General features: G+C 48.6%; 1 pseudogene; it reads left to right on the top strand.

Moving 5' to 3' along the window:
* Positions 1–974: 974 nt before the first annotated feature.
* Positions 975–13430, top strand: LOC136318402 (F-box-like/WD repeat-containing protein TBL1X; annotated as a pseudogene).
* Positions 13431–13658: the final 228 nt, after the last annotated feature.

Below are 13658 nucleotides of genomic sequence, written 5' to 3'. Positions count from 1 at the left end.
AGCCTTGGGGTGGAGCCTCTGAGGGGTCCCTGTGCAGTTAAGTGTCACATGAACAGCGGATGCCTTGCTCTCTGCGAAATAAACAAACTACAAGTTTTATATATTCTTGGTAATCTGGCAGTGGGAACGGAAAAGGGAGGACTGGGGAGGAAGAGGGGGGAAGGCTAGGCTTGCTGGGATAGGCCCACTCCCTCCTATCACCGGGGATCATCCCCACCTGGTGAGCATTCTGGGAACTGCAAGTCTGCCTGTGTTTGGATCAGAGAGGCGGGGGTGCCTGCAGGTTTGGGTGGTGGAAGCGTCTTCTATTTGGTTGATGAAGGTGGTGTTCTGAGCATATGCAGGTGGGAGGCACCATGCAGACCCCCCCTCCAGAGCCCTATGCAGCCCACCGCAAGATCAGATGAACCTGGGTCAATGGGAACATGCCCACAGAAAACACATTTAGAGAGGGGTCACGGGACCTCACAGGTGAGGGTCTGGCAAACAGCAGCATGGAAGCATATCTCACTGGTAATGCTGACAAAGGCTGAGAGCATCCAGCCTTTTGGGATAAGCGTATTCTTCACCTGCACACCATGGCTTAAAAAGGGCACCCATTGTGTCCTGCAAAACCTCTGGTCCCTCTTCCCCTGCCCAATCCATGGGAAATAGGACTTGACACATGTCTGAGGGACACTGTGACTCTTTGAACCCCAGCCTACATGAGGCCAGCGTGCTAGGCACAGGGGTTTCATGATACTCACATGGTCCCCAGGCCCCTGTAAGCTACCCCCCTGACAATGGGTTATAGGGATTAAAAGCTCCATGAACCTGTGGCTTTGCACTAGGCCCAACATGGGTACTAAGGCCCAACAAGCCAGGTTAACTGATTTCAAAGGGCTTTTGCCATGGCCTGGACTCCAGACATGGGAGGCTGCTAGCTCTCTCTATGAGGAAGGTTGGTACAAGTTCCAAATTGCCCACAGTCCTTGATGGGCCCCCAGAAGCTCCTGCTTCCCTGCCTGGCCAGTTGCTCCCTTCTAGATGCAGGCATTGTGTGCACTGCTATAGCCGTCCCCACTCTTTTGCCAGGGTATCCCCTGCACTGTACCACTGCATACCTGGTGACTGGCTGGGCATTGCCCTTACCAGTAGCTAGCTGTGAAGGCCATCAGTGACTGTGAGGGCTGGAGAAGGGAAAGCCAGCATTTCTGAGCCAAGGGAGAACTCCCAGCTTCTTGGCAACGAAGGCTTAGCCACACTGACCGGCCCAGAATACTGTATAGCCTCTTTTTAGGACGCTTGGCTGTGTGAGTCACTCAGCCGGCACCTGCCAGCCCCTGTTCTCAGCTGAGGCCCTGGGTGCACCACAGCCAAATCTGGGGTGTGTAGAGATTTCAAAGCCTAGGTTTTGAATGGTGTGGGGGTGGAGGGAGCCAAGAGAAAGCCAGCCATTAGCTTGGTGTTTCAGGAAAGGGAGCAAGCTCTGTGCTGTTTAGCCTATGAACAGTGCTGAGCTGGCTCTACTCTCTAACCACTTTTCCATCCTGTGCAAATGGTGGTTTCCTGATTCTGCACCCCACTGTTCCCACTCACATCCCCCTTACACTGAAGAAAGCTGGTTATTCTGGTGCATCTGAGATTAGGAGTGCCACAAGATTTTTCCACTCGGCCTTCATGTTCGGCATCAAGAGCCACATAACCCAGTCAAACATCAATGGGACGCTGGTGCTGCCAGCCGCGCTCAACTTCATCCTGCAGAAGGGGCTGCAGTATGGGGAGGCCGAGTTTAGCATCAATGAGGTACCTGCACCCCTCCCCCCAGGCGGGGCAGAGACCTGGCCTCTCTTCTCCCCATGCTCCGGGGACCTGCAAGGCCAGGCAAACAGGTTTAGTCCTGCACACAAGGCTCTGGGGTCTTCTATAGGGTCTGTACTTTATGGGATGAAGGGTGGGATTCCTTTGGATACACAGGGGGCAGACTCTGAGACCCCTTACACAGTATTGTTTTGCACATACATGCCTGGCCTGCTGTGGACAGATTATCACAGCACCACATGTGTCCCTACCTCTGAAAACACACACTGCATTATTAGCCTCAGTGTGGGTGGTCGCTGTGCATGAGGACATTGACAGGAGATGGCTCTTCTATGCTTTCTGTGCACTGGCCAGTGAGTGACACAGGGACCCCAAGAGACCTCAAGCCAAGTCCCAGGAAGAGCTGTTTTGTGCATCATGGATGAGAGGGGATAACTCTTGTGCTCGAGAGCATTCTAAGTGCTCATTGTAGAAGCAGTAAGACAACAGGACCAAAATTAAAAATTAGAAATGGAGTGTATTTGCATGAATATCTTCTCTCTCTTTTTAGGTTGAGCTCAGTGTGTTGTTGGGCTTGTTTTACACCAATGGTTTTTTTTTCAATTTTGCTTTATAACAGCTTCTTTTAGTATACCCTGTCTGCTCCACCACCCATGCCTTTGGCTTTCCTCTCTGCCATTCTACAGAGAAGGTGCCCAGGAACTCTGGTGACCTTTATGCCATTTGTGGCATCGTCATCCCAGTCTTTTTAATGTAATCCATGCTTTCTCTCACTGTGACCCAGCACACAGCTGCACCCTGGGCTTTCCCTGTATCCGATCATGACTCTTCCCATGTGGCTGATGCCTTGCGTGCTCACAGCACCACAAGTCTGAGTTTCCTGCCTTTGAGTGACCCCTTCCATGGGTCTCACATGCCTGGAGCCCATCTCCTCAGACCTCCCAGACTTTCCTCTTGTCCTGTCTCCTGCCTCCCATTTTCCTCCACTTTCTCTTCAGCTTTAGAGTCACAGGAGCAATGGATCCTGTGTTCTGTCACATGTATTTTTGTGACATATTACAGAAACCCGCGTCTTTGGAAGGCACTTGACATCCTGCTGATTTCTTCCCTGACCTTGGCCGCCTCCTCTTTTCTTACCTTGGATGTCCAGGATTCTTCCACAAAACAAACAAGCGATACAAAGACGGGAGCCACCTTCTCCCATACATCCGCCAGTGTTCAGTGCTTGTGAGGCTGCAACTCAGTTTCTCCGCCCCCTGATTTCTGTCCCTTGCATGTTGCACAGCATTTGTACCATTCCTGTCTGTGCAGAGAACAACAGGAGATCATGTTGGTTAGGTTTGCTGTCATTACACGTGAGACATGTGCTTTTAGAGTTTAAACTATGACGTATTTTGATGACTGTGGACAGTTCCTGTTCTTTGCAAAGGAGTCACCCTTTGGGGTGTAAATATGTGATGGAGTCTGGCATTCTCACCAGACAGTCAGCATTGGCTGGAACTGGGTTTGAGGGTGGCTCACAGATGACCTGCTCCTTTTTTTTTTATATGTTTTGCATTGTTGTAAGACTGCCTCTTTATTCCACATAATTGTGACCACCTGCCAGTCCGGATGATGGTTCATTTAGTTCCTCTTTAGCAGGGACTTGCATCTTTTCCTCATTCCTAATTTCTAAAGTAAGGCACCCAGGGTGCATTTTATCCAGTGAGACAGAGAGGTGTCTTAGCAGTCAGCTCTCCATGGTGCAGGTCTCTCTCTCTCTCTCTCTCTCTCTCTCTCTCTCTCTCTTTCTCTCTCTCTCTCTCTTTCCCCACCCTTATGCAGTCTGGAGGTTCCTGAAGACACACCCTCCTGCAAAGAGGGGTAGTTGCTCCCACACTTGTCCTGGCATCTGAGCATTTTTTTCAGCCTTGTTACTCTTGACATTGGGGGCCATAACATTCTGTGTGAGGGGTGGTGTCTTGTGCACACTAGGGTGTGAGCAGTGTCCCTGGTCTACACTCAACAGGTAGATGTCAGCAGCATCTCCTTTTTCAGTGGTGACAACCAGAACTTCTCCAGGCATTGCTAAAGTCCCCTGGCACAGCTCAATTCCTCCACCCACCAATGGGAGAAATTGGATATCAGACAGCACCTTTTCCATGAATTAAGGTGGCAGAGCTTGATGTCTGCGACACACCAAGTGTGGTGTTGGTCCCGTGATGAGCACAGCCATTACACACCTGTCCTGCACCAATGCTCACTCCCACAACCTCATGCCCAGCACCCAGCCCACCACAGTCACCCTTGGCACTGCATGAGCTCTGTGCCGTCCTCCCCATCCCGGTCTGTCTGGGGTGCAAACATCCCCTGAGCAGCGACAGGACTGACGGCTGCCCAGTGGCTCTCATCTCAGGATGGCAGGGTATTTGACGGCAGCCCCACGGAGTCCCTGTCTCTCATGGACGCTGTGATGCCCGACGTGCTGCAGACGCAGCAGCAGGCCCTGTGGGAGAAGCTCGCTCAGCAGCAGGCCAGTGCTGCGGCAGCAGTGGCACAGCGGTGACAGCAGCAGCACCGGCCGCCACAGCAACCGCGGAGAACACTGCAACTGCAGCAGCTCTTCCCCAGCCCAACCCAGCAAGAACGGAGAGGCCATGGTGAACGGGGAGGAGAACGGAGCCCACACGGTCAGTGAGCGCAGCCTCCCGGGCCTGGGAGGGCTTCTGGTGGTTTCGCATGGCGTCCCAGTGCCAAAGACTCCGCCGGGGTCCGCCTGCGGCACAGTCGTGCCCGGTCACTGTCGATCATGTGTGTCCCTCCGCCCGAGAGGCTTCCCACCCCAGGCTTATTCTAAAATCCTGAGACACAGCGTTCTTTACTTACACAGCCTCAGGTTTAAGGGAGCTGTGCCTCCGTGTGAGCTCGCAGGATCCCATACTGCGTGGTCACCAACCGGCATACAGTGTTCTCAGTGCAGGACCCTGTCAGCACCCAGCCTCCTGGGTGGAGGGTTTTGGGAAAATCCTGGTGTAAGTGTGGAGCTCCAAGTAACCAAGCAGGCACCAGGACAGTGTGTGCCGTCTGACTTGGTCTCAGCTAGTTCCTGGAAGGCACGTCTGCCTTAGGTGACCATTGGACAGTGTTGGGCAGATTGTTCAGAGAGCCAAGCACCTGCCTCCACCTCCTCTAATGCTCCTACATGCAGAGATTGCTAAAAGTTCTGAGTTCAAAAACTGCATGTGTGCATGCATGTTTGTGTGTGTGTGTGCATCATGTGCACAGGAATGTATGCAGATGTAGAGGTACGTAAACATTGTGCATGCATGTGTCCTAGGGAAACAAGGATGTGTGAATGTGGGTGTGGAGTGTGGCAGGACTTCTGAGAGCATGGGGGCCTCCACCCTCCAGAGCTCCCTAAAGGTGCTCCTTCAGATGTTTGCTTGAGATAAAATGCCGCATCTCTTCAGGTGAACAGGGACCTGGGGACTGTGTGCAGGAGACACCTGGCTATTGTCACCTTTGTCCCCCTCATTCTGGCAACTACATATAAGGAGTAACTGTTGCTATCCCTCTGTCAAATTCAGAATAAACATAACACACGGTGGGGGGAGGGTTGGCAAATTAGGTCTACAGTTGTTCATATACAACAAATAATGTGACAATAAATAATAATACAAGAATAAGCTTTCTCACTGGTAGATCTGCTTTGGCCCCACCCTGTATTTAAATAAGCATAACGTATTTAGGAAATGACACAGGCCATGGTTTGGTTGTAATCATCACTGGTGATGTTGTACAAAATAAAACCTGTTTGTGAGACCCAGGTGCCTGGAGAATGTGGTTCCCCTGTTGCCTACGGCAGATAATCACTCAGAACCAATGGAGATAGACTGCAACATGAAGAATCCATACAGCAAAACCACGAGTCTGATGTGCTCACTTGTGCCTGGAACCCCATCAGTGACCTCCTGGATTCCAAGTGATTCCATTAGACTGGGGATGCTCTAGGAATGGGTACCCCACTCGTGCTCTTGTGCGGAATGCCCTCTCACAGAGAAGGTGTTCCATTACCTGCCAGGGGCATCGCCCCAGGTGTGCTGACCATGGTGTGGGCTGATGCGCAAATCAGCCGAGCTATTTTTAATGGCTGAGGCTGACACTCAGACCAACCAATCTATCCTCAGCACCCAGAGCCACACTAAAACCAGCCAATCCACTGGCTGTGAGAAGGGAAGAGAGAGAAAGAAGGGAGAGGGATGGGAAGAGAAGCAGATGGTTGCTTTTCCTGTGTGTCTTGATCTGAAATCAAACCCAAGATGTCCATACACTATGCCAACACTCTATCTACTGAGACAACCAGCCAGGTCCTTCCTACATTGTAACTTAAAAGATGTGCACAAAAACTACTGGGAGTTCCCAGGATATGAACAAGAGAGCTTCCTGGTGTTTGATCCAAAGTTGCATCTGTATGTTCATTGAAACAGGATCATTTATGTATTAAATGCAACTTAAATGGTTGTCTTAACATAGCACTTATGTTTACGTTTCTGTGCCTATGAATACTTATACCTTTCAAACCTACAGAACCTATCTTATTGGTAATACAGAATGCCAGGAATCTAATGGGGTTTAATAAGTTTTGTTACTCTTTTATGTTTGTTTGTTTTAATTCAGTGAGAGGAGGGGAGGCAGGGACAGATTCACACATGCGCTCCAACCAGGATTCACCAAGCAAGCCCACTAGGGGATGATCCTCTGCTCATATGGGACTTTGCACCATTACTTCGAAACCAAGCTGTTCTTAGCACCTGAGGCAGAGGCCATAGAGCCATCCTCAGAGCTGTGGGAACAATTCTTTATAATTAATCCATGGATCCAGGAGGAGATGAGAGAGAAAGAACAGAGAGAAGGGGCAGGGTGGAGAAGCAGATGAGTGCTTCTCTTATTTTCCTTGACCAGGAAGCAAACCTGGGACTTCCACACACTAAGCTCATACTCTACCATGAATTCAACTGGCCTGGACTGTGTTTGATAAGTCTTAACAGGGCACCAAGTACTGGTGGATAATTATTCTAGCCCTAGGGTAATAAGTTGTCTGTGGAGGGTCAGAAGCACCCCCTACAAAGCTGTGTCTTTTGGCTGTCTCTTTCCAGCCTGCAGAGTGATGGGACTTTGTTGGTGACAGGTTCTTATGACAGTTTTGCAAGAATATGGATGGAAGATGGTAAGCTCAGCCTCCCTTGTTTTGGGGTCCAACAAGAGGGGCTCTGGTGCAGGAACATGAAGTGGACCAAGCATGGCTTTGAAGTTCATGTGTTTATTATTGTTGTTTGACTAACCACCTGGCTAGGACCTTGGGCCAGACAAAGGCCCCACCTTTGCCTTGAAGTGTAATAAAAAGAGGAACTACATCATGAGTGCCGGCATAGACAAAGTTAGTTTTGGCTTAAATGGCATCTTGAATCTTAGAAAATTAGTGTGTCTTTGAAATCTAAGTCTTCCTGCTTCCTTGTAAGCAGGCAAAACAACCTGCATCATGCTTGTCAGTTTTCCTGGCTGTGATATGACATCACTGTTCATTGATAGCATGTTGTCTCTTGAGTGTGTCACACTGCTCTACCGACCCAAGTGGAAAACTCCCTCCATAGCCCTGGCCAGTTTGCTCAGTCGGTAGAGCGTCGGCCCTGGCAGTGCGGGGGACCCGGGTTCAATTCCCTGCCAGGGCACATAGGAGAAGTGCCCATTTGCTTCTCCACCCCACCCCCTCCTTCCTCTCTGTCTCTCTCTTCCCCTCCCACAGCCAAGGCTCCACGGAAGCAAAGATGGCCCGGGCGCTGGGGATGGCTCTTTGGCCTCTGCCCCAGGTGCTAGAGTGGCTCTGGTCCGGCAGAGTAACGCCACCAGGAGGGGCAGAGCATCGCCCCCTGGTGGGCAGAGCGTAGCCCCTGTGGGCGTGCCGGGGTGGATCCTGGTCAGGTCGCATGCGGGAGTCTGTCTGACTGTCTCTCCCCGGTTTCCAGCTTCAGAAAAAAAAAAACTCTCTCCATTTTCTATGGAGAGTTGTTTCTGTACTTGCCTCCTGTTGTCTTAGGGGCTGGTTTTATATTCGCTTCTCATGTTCTACCTGACCCCATTCTGACTACCAGACACTGATCTGTGTAGTCAGGGAATGTGCATGTTTGAAATTGTGCACTGCCTTCTTTGGTCAAGCATGAAGGAAATAATACTAATAATGTTCTAGAAGGCAATACCCAGGGTGGAATTGTAGTTTACAAAGATGTTGTCAGTGACTTTTAGTGGGAGCTTGACCCCCAGGGGTGAAAGTATATTTCTGATTCTTACCAGCTTTCCTGCTACTTAATGTTTTCTGTTGTCTGGGGTAGAGAATTCAATGTGATCATCCACAATATTATGCAATTAGTGATACAGAACATGAAATTGCATCAGAATTGTCAATTCGTGTATCCTTTTCAGTTTTAGATGAGTTCCAGTAAGTGAATCTAAAAGTGTTCGATCCAGGCCCCGGCAGTTGGCTTAGTGGTAGAGCATCAGTCTGGCAGGTGGATGTCCTGCGTTCAATTCCTGGCCAAGGCATTCAGAAGAAGCACACATCTTCTTCTCCCCCAAATGACAAATTGGCCACTACCTTTTCTTGCATAATAAACATTTCTAGAGAAAGCTTCATGAGGAGACCAATTAGTGATATTTTCTTATTGAGTTGTGGAAAATGGAAAACCATAACTTGCAATTCCCAAAGAGGGGAGGCCAAGCAGCAGTTTCCATTTCATTCTGGGTTCTAGTTTTGTAATTTGAAAACAGTAGCTCAGAGCCTGCTATAAAATGTCCTGTTGAGTCATGGGGAATGGTCCAAGGACCGTGTCCATGGACTCTCAGTTGGTGGGTGAAAACCCATTTCACTGTGAATGGTGCTTCAACGTTTGGAAGGTACAGTGTCTCCAACACCTAAAGTTGAAAATACAGGAGGAAGTGTGCCACCGGGCCAGTGTGGCCTTCTTTCTTTACCTGCTGTGCCACAGCGGGTTTGTTGGGGGTCCCTGAGATCCCGCCAAGGTTTGGCTGGTCACAGAAGCCAGCCAAGGTCGGGAAGGTAGTACACAAAATAAAATCCAGCATGTCCATGGGACTCTGCTGTGGAATCACCCAGGACAGGCCCACGTGGAGGGTCATTGGGAAGAAAAGCTCATTGGGGACCTGGTGTTCAAGACTGTAATGGGTACAGGTCCTGCCGGCCCTCTATGCCTGGCTTGTATCCCATTTTCAACTCCTAGCAAGAAAGCAGCATAAACTATGTTGTTTGTACACTTTATGTTTGGAAGTCGTCCTTACCAGTTAAAGAACAGTAGAAAATTTCTGGCAATCCAAATTCCCAGACACTGGCTGAGAGAGCAGGACCAGTGTACAGATGCATAACAGTCTCTACTACAGTCCTTTTTATACTAGAGTCACACCTGCCTCCATGGGGTTGCAGACACCCTCCAGGTACTCCATGCTCTGTGTGACACACGCTGTCATTAGGTGCAACCTCCTCCCTTAGAGACAGCCAGCCACCCCCACAGTAAGGACTGTCAGAAATAACATAGAGGCCATAGGCCATGTTTTCCATGCAGAGAGACACACAAAATGTGCGAGGTGAACATGCACTGTTAGATCACATGTCCCGGATGTGCCATTTTCAAGGGGACAGAGTCATTGCTGATGGGTAGTTATGGGGTGCCTGAGGGACAGCTGACCCCAGGGACAACCTGAAACAGCACAGCCCCATCTCAGTTCCAAATGAACTCTCCAAGCAGGGGCCTTGAGTATTGAAGGGACAGACTATGAGGAAGGTCCCAACTCGAGGGACAAATCATTTTCTGTTGCCCTGTAAGGAGAGCCCCCCACCTGTTAGGAAGTCCCTCCCCATTGACACTTCCAGAGCCCCTGCTGAAGCAGTCTACAGATTTGGACTTCTGTCTGTTATCTCTGTGACATATGTCTCTGCCCATCACAGCTGGTAGCTGGTGAGTCTAGTGGGTTTTCCTCATGTTTGTCATGAGGGTCGAAACTAGTCCTGCCTTTCTGGTCACAGAGATTAACTGACACATTCCGAGATCATTATATCAGGCATGCCAACTCCTGTGACATGGGAATGTGTGTCATGCAGAGAACTCTGGCTTTCGGGTTTGCTTTTTATTAAGATAATCTCCTGTCCAAGATGAATATAAATAATGTTCTTCCAACACTCTTCATCTTAAGAGGTCTCTTATAATGTCTCTCAGCAGAAAATGCTATTTCCCAGAGCTTGTAAGGCTTAGAGGAAGGACTTACAATCCACTGGCCCTGGAAGACTGACCAAAGATTGTGTCTTTCTCCCAGTGAAGAAAATCATCCCCTGTTATTTAGCTGTCTGTGTCATGGACCCTTGTCCTCTCCCTGGGCCAGGAAGATCCAAGTTTTATTTTTATTTTATTTTTTTCAGAACAAGAAGTTTTTCCCACTGGGAATACTTGTTCTCATCGTGTTACTGGGTATATAAGGCTTCTCAACTATGCTTTGATTTGTTCTAAAGCGGCCAAGCTCTGTGCACAGCTAGTACATGTAGAGGTCCTCCCTCTGTTCCTGCATCAGAGCCCCTGCTCTGGATGTGGACTGGCAGAACAACACTATCTCCAACTCCTGTAGCACAGACATGTGCATTCAAGTCTGCAGTCTCAGCTGTGACTGCCCCGTATGAACCTCCCAAGAATACAGTAAGTGCTATACAGCCCTTTACTGCTGCTTGGGAGAAAACACAGACTCTGAGATGAGCCAGATGTTGGATTTCAGAGAAAAGACTTAATGTAGCTATTAGACTAACATATGAGGATATAAATGAATGGATACTCTAATGAGTGGAGGATGAGAAATGTCTGTAGAAAAAGAAAACTATATTCATTTTTATTAAATATTTAAATTTACTGTGTTGAGTATAATTCAAGTGTCCCATTCAATGTAACACCTTCACCACACAAACTACATGCCCCCTTTTTACCCCCACTGCCCCAGTGCCCCTGACTCCCTCCCCCCTTTCTCTGGGATTTGCTGTCTTGTTATCAGTATTTTTGTGTCATATATTTTTTTCATTAATCCTCTCTGTGATGGAAAATAATATTCTTTAAATAATAAACAAAATAGTCAAATGGGAATTTGAGAACTGAGAGAAATAATGTCTGAAATGAACATCTTAATTAAAAAAAACCAAAAAAATCCTAATGAATGGGTTTAATAGTATTTTTCAGGAGAGAGAAAATAAATAGCCAGTTTTCATAAATTTGGTGGAAAATGTCACCATTCAGTCCAGAAGGTTCCAGCACCAGCTGACTTCTTATCACATTCCATGGTGAGCCACCTGCCGTTCTTTGTAGCCTTCCTGGAGCAGATCCCTGCAGTGTGCAAGAGCCCCTAGGACTTTTATATGAATGGCCATGCCTTAGTATCAGTTGAAAAGGCAGAGTAAGAAAAGGATGAAGAGGGATGTGTTTGGGGTGGTGCCCCTCTCTACCCCTGTAACTGCAAGTTCACTCTGCTGAGCTGTTGGGGCACTGTTGCCCCCTGCTGGAACACTGAGATACCTACTCTGGGGCCTATATATCTCTTTTCAAAATCTCTTGTTCTCTCTTTCAGAACGAGGACAAAACCATCAAGTGAGATCCTTCTGGGATGTTGCTAGCATCCTGCTCAGAAAACATGACATTAAAGGTAGTGAGGTCTGCAAGTATGACCTTCCTGATTCTAAACAACACCTTGTAGTCCTGCATTCACTGCAGCTGTGAATGAGAATTTTGTCATGGACACTCTTCCTGACACCATAATTTTTCCCTGTTGCTACTCTATGGCTCGCTGTCAACAGTTAACTCCTGATGATCATTAGAGGATAATTCTCACACCCTCCCCTTCCCGTGGCCTTCCCACTGGTGCCCCCAGGATTTTGGCCACCTCACTGCCTGGGCAGTGAGCCGCAGGTTGGTGAACTTTCCAGGGGCGGCAGACCTAATGGACACTCAGAGAATGACTGATGTAGAACTGTTCCTGAATGCAGAAACAATTGGCTTATGTTGTCCTCCATGTGTTCTCTAGATCTGGAGTATGAAGCTAGACATGGGTGTCCATGATCCTCAGTCTCACAGCAAAGAGAGATACACCACAATAGTGGAGACTGACTGGCCCGACCACCAGCAACAAAACTCCAACATCATGCTAGCAATGTAAACTGGATGATGGCCTATGGTCCTGTCTCCCTGGGCTCGCTCAAATCAGCTTGCTCACAGGTGTAATAGTCATTTTTACAAAAGGGAAGAGAAAGTTACTCTGTAAATGCTATGGCAGGTATATAATGTTACTTGTATCAAGGAGAACAGAAAAGTGGCCAGTAAGCATTATTTGTATCAAAGGGAAGAGAAAATTTTTGCTAATGTGTGTGGTGATTGTCAGATCCCTTCCAAACTTAACAAACAGGAGCTCACCTTGAAAGTGCACCATGAGACAGAGCTATCAAGTGATACCCACTCAAGGTAAGAACCCTCTTAACCCACATGGTCAGTTTTGGGCTGGATGGTGTGCCCAGATTCCTGTCACTTTGCTCTGTGAAGGGTTTATTATGATAACTAAAGGAAACATTTCAGCGTAGGATTGGGCTTGGTTTACTTTATTCAATGCAGAGGTGCAGGTGGTGAGAATTCTGAGGGGCAGAATTGGGTGTGCCCAGCCTTAGCTAGTTATGTCTGAACCTTTTGAATAGTGACCCTCTGACGCACCAGTCTGGGAAGCATTATTATAAGTGGTCACAGGGGCCTCCTCAAAAGCACATCATGTTAGGCTGCAGTCAACAGAAACTATTCTGTCCCAGTTCTTAAAGGACCTTATTCAGAATAACATACCACTCTTCTGTGAATCAATAAGAATGTTTACAAGAATGAGCTGATGACTCTTGGCCTATGTAGAGATCTGGAATCCATTATGCAAAGAAGTGTTGGGGTACTTGCCATGGACCAGTACAGCCCGTAATTCTGGGTTTTGAGTGAGAATGGTGCGAAATTAAGAAAACAGACTCACTAAGAAAAAAGAGAGTGACATCACGGAAATGGCACCGTGAGCAGCACGTACGACAGATCTCCCCAAAATCTCAACAAATTTATCAACTAGAAACAGAAAAATTTATCCTCAGAGCATTCTGGAGTTCCACACACACTGAAGGTGAAAGGGCTGTTATCACTTGAATCTGAGAGACAGGTACGGATCTGAGGGTGTGAGGAAGCTAACTACCACATGGACGTTCATTCAAGCAGAGGAGGGAGTGTGCCTGTGGTGAGTCAACCCACACGTGCAACTGCCCGTCCACACTCAGGGAGCAACAGCCCGTGTGCTGTGAGCTGCCACCTGTGTGCTGTGAGAAACCAAGCACGCACACCCTGCACCGCAGGTCCGGTCGCAGAGCAAGCTCCTGTAGCAATGAGAGCATCCCCAGTGGCTGCGCAGTGCGAGGGAGCATCCCCAATTACTGGCATGCCCAGAGCACCCCATTCGCTCGCATGCCCCAAAGCACCCCTCTTGCCCGCCTGATTACACTGGAGGCCCTGACTCTCAGAGCCTTTCCCAAAGCCTTGCACTGAGTGGGGATAGAGTGGGGATTTCCCAGCTCTTTGAGCCTCTTACTCCCCAGGCAGAAGCAGTTGCAGCCTTATAGCTGGATCACCAGGCTGCTAATTCAGAAAGGGGGGACTAGGAGAGAGAATCCAGGAAAGCAAACTCTCTCATCGTTGGACCCTGCAAACGCCAACAAGCCTTTACTTCCAGCAAGACTAAAGCCAATTATATGACATTGCCATAGAATCCCATCA

The sequence above is a fragment of the Saccopteryx bilineata genome, unplaced genomic scaffold, assembly GCF_036850765.1.
Source record: "Saccopteryx bilineata isolate mSacBil1 unplaced genomic scaffold, mSacBil1_pri_phased_curated manual_scaffold_153, whole genome shotgun sequence".
NCBI lineage: Eukaryota > Metazoa > Chordata > Mammalia > Chiroptera > Emballonuridae > Saccopteryx > Saccopteryx bilineata.
The sequence above is the reverse complement of the archived record's forward strand: the minus strand, read 5'-3'. Positions and strand labels throughout refer to the sequence as shown.